The sequence below is a fragment of the Lissotriton vulgaris genome, chromosome 3_1 (assembly GCF_964263255.1).
Source record: "Lissotriton vulgaris chromosome 3_1, aLisVul1.2, whole genome shotgun sequence".
Lineage (NCBI taxonomy): Eukaryota > Metazoa > Chordata > Amphibia > Caudata > Salamandridae > Lissotriton > Lissotriton vulgaris.
In genome coordinates, this window is record NC_141689.1 from 157,996,435 (window position 1) to 158,003,692 (window position 7,258).

The following is a 7,258-nucleotide window of genomic DNA, read 5'->3' on the forward strand; positions in this document are numbered from 1 at the left end:
CATGCGCCCTTGCCAGGTCAGTGGCTTTAGTCAGGGCCAATTTATGGGGAGAAAGCATAATCCTCCCTAGTTTTTTTTATATTACTCACGTCAGGTGGAATACTATCACCTGGATCTGATTATTCTGCCGGTTGTATTCATTTCGGCAAGCGAGAATACATTTGCTGTCAGCTGAAAATAAAAAGAAAAGTTAGTTCACACATAATGCCAGACATTGTGTAATATTTATCCTATAAATGTGTGAAATCTCATGTTAGGTTTGTGCCCTTAATGATGGTTGCATTATTTTAGAGTGCTATTTGCACTTAGCAAGATTGTGTGCTTTCTACTAAGAATGTAAATCTACACGTGACTGTCACTCCTCCATATCACTGTGCTGTTCGAAACCTATATCTCCAAGGTTATTTTTAGCAAATAAGGGTATTTACAGTATTCTGTTCGTACACATGTTCATTTTGCAAATATTGGTGGACCACGATTAGCCATCCATATCACTGTACTGTTTATGCATGCAATATCCCCAACGTTGTTATACAGATCAGGGTTCCTCTTTCATGCATGTACTTTAATTAGATATTGATGGGTCTGTGCCAATCATGATTATCCCACTCGATAAAATAACACGTGTACATACATTTCCTAAAGGTTGTCATTAGTTTGAAATTTGTGGGTTCTAGAGAATGGCAAATGCCCCTTTTAGGCAGAGTCTTTTGCTGTTATAAACGGATGAATTATCTTTTTAAATCGCCAAACTTCCCACATTGGGTGGTGGGAGAGATGCATAGGCTGCCCTCATTTAGCAAGGGAAAGAAAAGAAATCAAATACGCGAAGAATTTTCCCAAATCTAAAGTAAAAAATCGCTTCAGTTAAGGCTCATGCTAGGCTGGAAAAATAACTGTGTTGGCATCTCAGTCACTTGAGATGCATCTTCTAGCCTCTGGTTTGGTGTCTCCACTCCTGATTGTTACCTGACCGGACTGCTCAGGCCCTATTTATGTACCTGTAGCCCTGATTGGCTCAAGTGATGTCGATAGATAGTGAAGACAGAGTAGTAAACTAAGGAGATTGTTATTACAAGCAGCACTCGATAAAGTTTTTCTCAATTATGTACGAAGTTGGTGTAATTTAATTTAGATGGTGGATATACCATAAATTAGATGGTTATAATGTTCAAGAATTTTGTGATATTTGTAAATAATCGCCAGCATACGTTTGTGTCAACAAACGTCTATGGTCAAGATTGCATATCAGTTGGTGATGAGTTTCCCCTTGTATACAACATCCTAATATAGAGCAAGAAATGTTCTCCAGTATTAGGGGTGTTTTTCATAGATTCACATGCTTGAATATTCCCTGTCGTCGAAGTGGGAGTCCCACGGTAAATAAAATAGCAATAATGCTAAATATATATATATAAATATAATAACATAATACACAATAAAGAATCTGAAATACAACTGAAAACCTCCAAAATGATTCCTACATAGGAATGCATGGAAAGAGAAAAAAAACCACTTGTAACATATCAGTGTTATTATGTTAGTCCAAACTGCAGCCAGTCAGGCGCCAGCACCCTCTAGAACCTTCTCCTCAGAAGCTCAAGCCCTCAGATTTTCGTAGCACCAAAGTGACCAAGAGTGCATAAGGAGAAGAGAGCCTCTGAGGGGAGGAGGGTGGGTCGCATGTGAATCTATGAAAGACACCAATACTGGAGAACCACCTGTTAACAGGTAAGTAACAATTGTTCTTCTCCAGTATTAGGGGTGTCTTTCATAGATTCACATGCTTGAATAGAATAGAAAGCAGTAACCTCCTAGAGCTGAGATTGCTAGGTACATATCTAAAACCAAGACAGTATAAAACATCATTAGCAATCACAGCAAAAACAGCAAGGAGGAGGGAACAGAGGCTCACCTTATTGGAAAAGATGACGAAGCACTGCCTGTCCCACTGCAGTATCCGCTTCCTGGATGGCATCCAAACAGTAATGCTTGGTGAATGTGTGCCTGCTGGACCATGTCGCTGCCCGGCAGATCTGATGAAGAGGCACACCAGCAAACAAGGCGGTGGATGAAGACATCGCCCTTGTAGAATGAGCCCTCACTGAAGACTGCAATGGTTTGCCAGCTTGTAAATGGCAGAAGGCAATAGCTGAAGAAAGCCAACGGGCAATTGTTGGTTTAGAAACTGGATGCCCCTTACGCAGTCGTCCATAAGCAATGAACAGTTGATCGGACTTGCGGAAGGAGGCAGTTCTGGCAATGTAGAATTTAAGATATCAGTTGTATTTCAGCTTCTTTATTGTGTATTATGTTATTATATTTATATATATATTTAGCATTATTGCTATTTTATTTACCGTGGGACTCCCACTTCGACGACGGGGAATATTCAAGCATGTGAATCCATGAAAGACACCAATACTGTAGAACCACCTGTTTACAGGTAAGTAACAATTGTTCATCCTATTTGATAAAAACGGTACCTCTCATGTTCGTTCTGCGGTATGAACAGAAAAAAGTCTAAGGAGTTCAAATATATCCTATCTTCCTTAACTCTTCAGCCTTATGTTCATATTGCTTCATTCCGAATGGGCTGTATGTACATATTTCTTAACGGTGGACCCTTGTTCTATTGTGATCCTCACGCGTATATGAGGGTATTGTATCTGGAGGTTGGTGGTAAAGGTTTCATCTTTTTTAGAGAGTGGCTGGGGCGAAGCTTGTCTTGATGGAACGCTTTTATCGAGCGCAATTACTGTATATTATTCAGTGGGCATTAATGAAAGAATTTTTGTTTTTCAGTATGCCCATTGATTAGTGTGGTCAGGTCCTTGCAGTGTTTGACGTTTAGTCGTATGTTTGCAGTTATTTAAACTGTATTTATCCTATGACTTGTAAAGGTAAATTTCACCTCATTACCTGTCTCCAAGTGATTTGATCATTGAGACCAATGCGATAGGTACCCAGACGATAGACCCACCGTTGTTGTTTCTGTTATAGGTTCCTCACAGCATTTGTGTCAATATGTTCCAGGGTTTCCAACACCACCCATCTCATGTTACTTGGAGTGTGACCTACTTCTAAGAAGTGGTTGCTCATCTTTGTTGTGGACTTCTTGCATCTTACTTTACTTCTATGCTCAAACATGCTGGTTTTAATTCTCCTGCAGTTCATTCCAATGTACTGTAAATTGCAAGGGCACGTGATCATATATACCCCGTGCATGCTATTGCAGTTGGTGTGTCTCCTTTAGGTCCATTTCAGATCGATGCTCCGGTCTAATGTTTTGGTAGCAGAGGTCAGATGGCACAGCGAAGCATTTCTGCAAGGATAGTGGCCCACAATAGATGTCAGACCCCAGGCTGTTGTGAAGGTGTTCTGTCTTATCTCCCTCTTCTTTTGGCGGGTATGCACCAATATGTATCATTTTTTCTCTCTTTTGAAGGCGATCCTGGGCTGCGGCCAATTGAAGGTGCCTGTGTTGACTGCATGGGTATCTGTCCCACAAGTGAGAAAAATGCAGTTCAAAGTATCCAGCAAAAGAACAAGTTACTTATATAATGCTCTTTGTAGGGGTTACTCTTTATAATCGAAAATTCATCACCATACTCCAGCCCCCCTGCTTTGTGGATTGGATATCTGCACATTCTAAAATGAACCATGAGAATTCTGCACATGGTCGCCTGCAGTTTATCTCTGCGGCGCGGCATCTGAGGGCGCAGAAATAGTCCAGTGCAGAAACGGACTTCCAGATTGGTGCCTATATGCAGCTGCGCCGCATCACTTTCATGGCAGTGCAAGGTCACTGCAGAGTCATATGGTGGAACCTAGTGGCATGCTGGTGCTATCGCTTGAAACTCTCTGGATTCATCTTGGTCACCATTACCGAAGGTAAGTAACGTGTTCATAACCTGTGTCACCAAATATAAGAGCAAACTCCTCCCCTCTAGCTACCTCCTGGCCCAACAGACCTGCCTCAGAAGTGGGCACCTAGTCATTGATTGTTTCAAATAAAAATTGTACTTGAATGTGAGGCCCAGTAATATCAAACAAAATCCAGCAAAGAATAATCCTTCATCTGTCGAGCTATGCCTAAATTATTTTCCAGGAACGTCTGTGCAACTTAAACCTCCAAATGAAGGAGCATTCCAAAAAAAAAAAAATGCACGCACACACACACACACACTCACTCACTCTCACGTAGGATGCACATCTTGATCACATTTTCTGCCCAATTATAGACAGGAGGATTACACACAACCTCAATTGAATTTTTTCCCATCTCACACATGCCTCAATAAAATTTACCTCAAACAATAGCGCAGGTTCCGTAGGCATCTGAGTGTTAAGAGACCTAGGGCCTGATGTATGAAGCATTTTTGGGGTTGCAAACAGAATGATTCGCTGGATGCATTTTCTTAAATACAAATCACAAATTGTGAATCAGTAACCAGTTACCAAATCACAATTTGGGTTTGCTACCCAATACTTATTTGGAAGGAGTGTCCCTTCCAAATACCGAATCTGATTGGTATGTATTAATGTTTTACTACCAAATTCTGGTCGCAAAGCATTAATCTTTTACCTCCTCCCCAGAGGTTGTGGTAAGCCATTCTTAAACTAAAAGGACCCCTTCCCCTTTGTCAATGTTGACAAACATGAACCACTGCCTGGTCTGAAAAATGTAACTAATACTATTCATTTCCCCCCCCCCCCAAATGCATCCAGTTTTCCTTTAGGAAAACGGGTTGCGATTTTTTAAACTGCTTTATTTAAAAGCAATCCCATTCAAGGTGGTTTCCTGACATCAGCCACCATCCTAGTTACAGCTGTGATTTCTAGTGGGTTGCAATTTCGGACCTACCTTATTAATATTCACAAGGTTGGTCGAATTGGGACCCACTAGGAATCTGTCATTTGCAAACCGACCTATTAATTCATAGGAGGGTTCACTAATTACCACACTGCTTACAAAAATACTTCTAGCAAATTGCGACCAGTATTTTGCAACCAGTTCTTAGTACATCAATCCCTTAATTAGTTCATTGTTCTGAGACTGATCCAGCTGTAGGGAATGACCTCTGTCTCATCTTTTATACATATTTAGATCCCACCCCCAAACCTCTAATGGTGGCCATAATATTAACACAGGCTGTGCCTTTAGAAAACCCTGGGCACTGGTTGGCAGGGTGCTTTACAATATGACCTAATGCAATGAACAAACCTATCCAGGTCAGTAAGGCTGAATTATGTTCTACACTGACATAGTTACATTTTTGTTGAACAGGTTGGGGGAGACTAGGAACAAGTGGTGGGTACATATTATGTAAGGTCTTTCAGAAATGCTGTACTAGGCCCCTTTTACAGTTAGATTGTCAAGGTCTGTTGAATATGTAAGACAAGGATTCCAAATCTATTCAAGTGATATCCATCCTGATGACTGCATAGGGATGTCTTTTTGCATGTAGCACCATTTCTGCTACATGTGCCATAACTGTGAGGTACTTCTAGTACAGTTTTAGATATGCCGTTGTCAATCCTTGCTGCTGTTTACTTCCACACTTTCCACAAAACTCCATAGTTCAAGTGAAATAAAGCTGATGGCTGGAATGGATGAAGCGTATCATGCAGTCTGTGTGTAAGGTCCACTTGGTCAAACAGTTGCACCGGATCTTTCATACAGAGCGCATAAAACGCTTAATCCAATCTCCACATTGCCTTTATTTCATGACCACTGTACACATTTTTTGTGTTGCCTTGAAAAACCCATGCTTTAGTACCAATATCATACTTTCTTCAGCACCAATAGCCTAGACTTGTGTTGAAGAAAGCAAAGAAACTGGGACCATTCCAATTGGCCCAACAGAAGAAGTTCTTAACCCCGAGCCCTCAAATTAGGGAATGGGACTTGAGGTTGGGTCTGCATAGATCAGCCATAATGATCACCATAATAGATGGCAAGACAACAAAATAGTCTGCCCGGGAGGAATAGAAGATTTACATTAGCAAAAATCAAGAAACATGAAAATATCCAAAGATCATGTGGAGTAATTCCATGTTGCCCGGTAAGATCACCATGACCAGTTGGCCACTGTTTTGCCGTCTGATGGACCTATGCAACATGGCCTGGGAGACTTGCACGACTCCTAAAGACAACCACATTTTGTTCCTCTCTGAAGGAAAAAGACCTCTTCCCTGGGATGCCGGAACTGGGACTTAGACACCCTCTCACTTGAGCCCAAGTAGTACTTTAAGATCATATGAATCTTTCCCTAGACTGGTAGGCTGTACTACAATGACGAGTGATATGTGCCTTGTAGTCCGCCTCCTTTCCATCACCTTAGGACAAGTCTCATATCTCGGTTAACAGCACACTGATGCCTGATTCCCTCTGCTTCACCTATTTTCACTACCCTGACTGCCCTCTTTCAAGTTCGTTCTGCGATGGTCCCATTGCTGCTTTAAGATAGTCGCCTAGGCATTAGCATCCATAAGATATGCTCTGTACAACTGTGTATTGGCTCATGCTTTTATAACGCTTACCTAATTTGCAACTCACTACTGGATTGTGTCCCCCTACACTTAATATCGCTTGATACTTCTTGACTTTGCTTTCACTATAGACTACTGATGTGATTGGCAAGTGCAGCTGGAGGTGCTACCTGTCTGTTGAAAGTGAACATAAAATATGATCTTCCCTAGAAAGAAAAATATTGTTTTCATTTATGTTATTCAGCCTATTATTTACATATACCTTGTGCCCATATCTAAACACTTTTAATTATTTTCTTCCATCTAGATATACCTGCATTGTAAAATATATATAATTCGTTACAAATAGGTTTTCTTCCTGTGCAGCCTTAAACATACAACCTCATACCTATTAAACATTTTGTTTTAGAACAATACCTATTTAAATCTGCAATATAAAATCAAAGATAAGAATCCTTATTCTGTTTCACCCAGCACCAGGATCAGAATTTGAGCTTGGATTTCTTTGCAGAGGTAAAAAGCCTTTTAAGTAGTACATTCAGTTTGTCTGCTAGTGTTCCTCCTAAATATGTATTATTCTTTCTTTCAGTATTTGCCTCAAATTTATGTCAATGTTTTTCAAACTCTTAGTGATTTACTAGACCGCGGGAGGACAAAGACATTCAACAGCAAATATTGTGTCACAAATTACGTCTCCCGTTATGATAATTGAGACACCTTGTCCCCTTAGTCAGTGTTCATTTTCTTATAAAAGCCTCTAGGG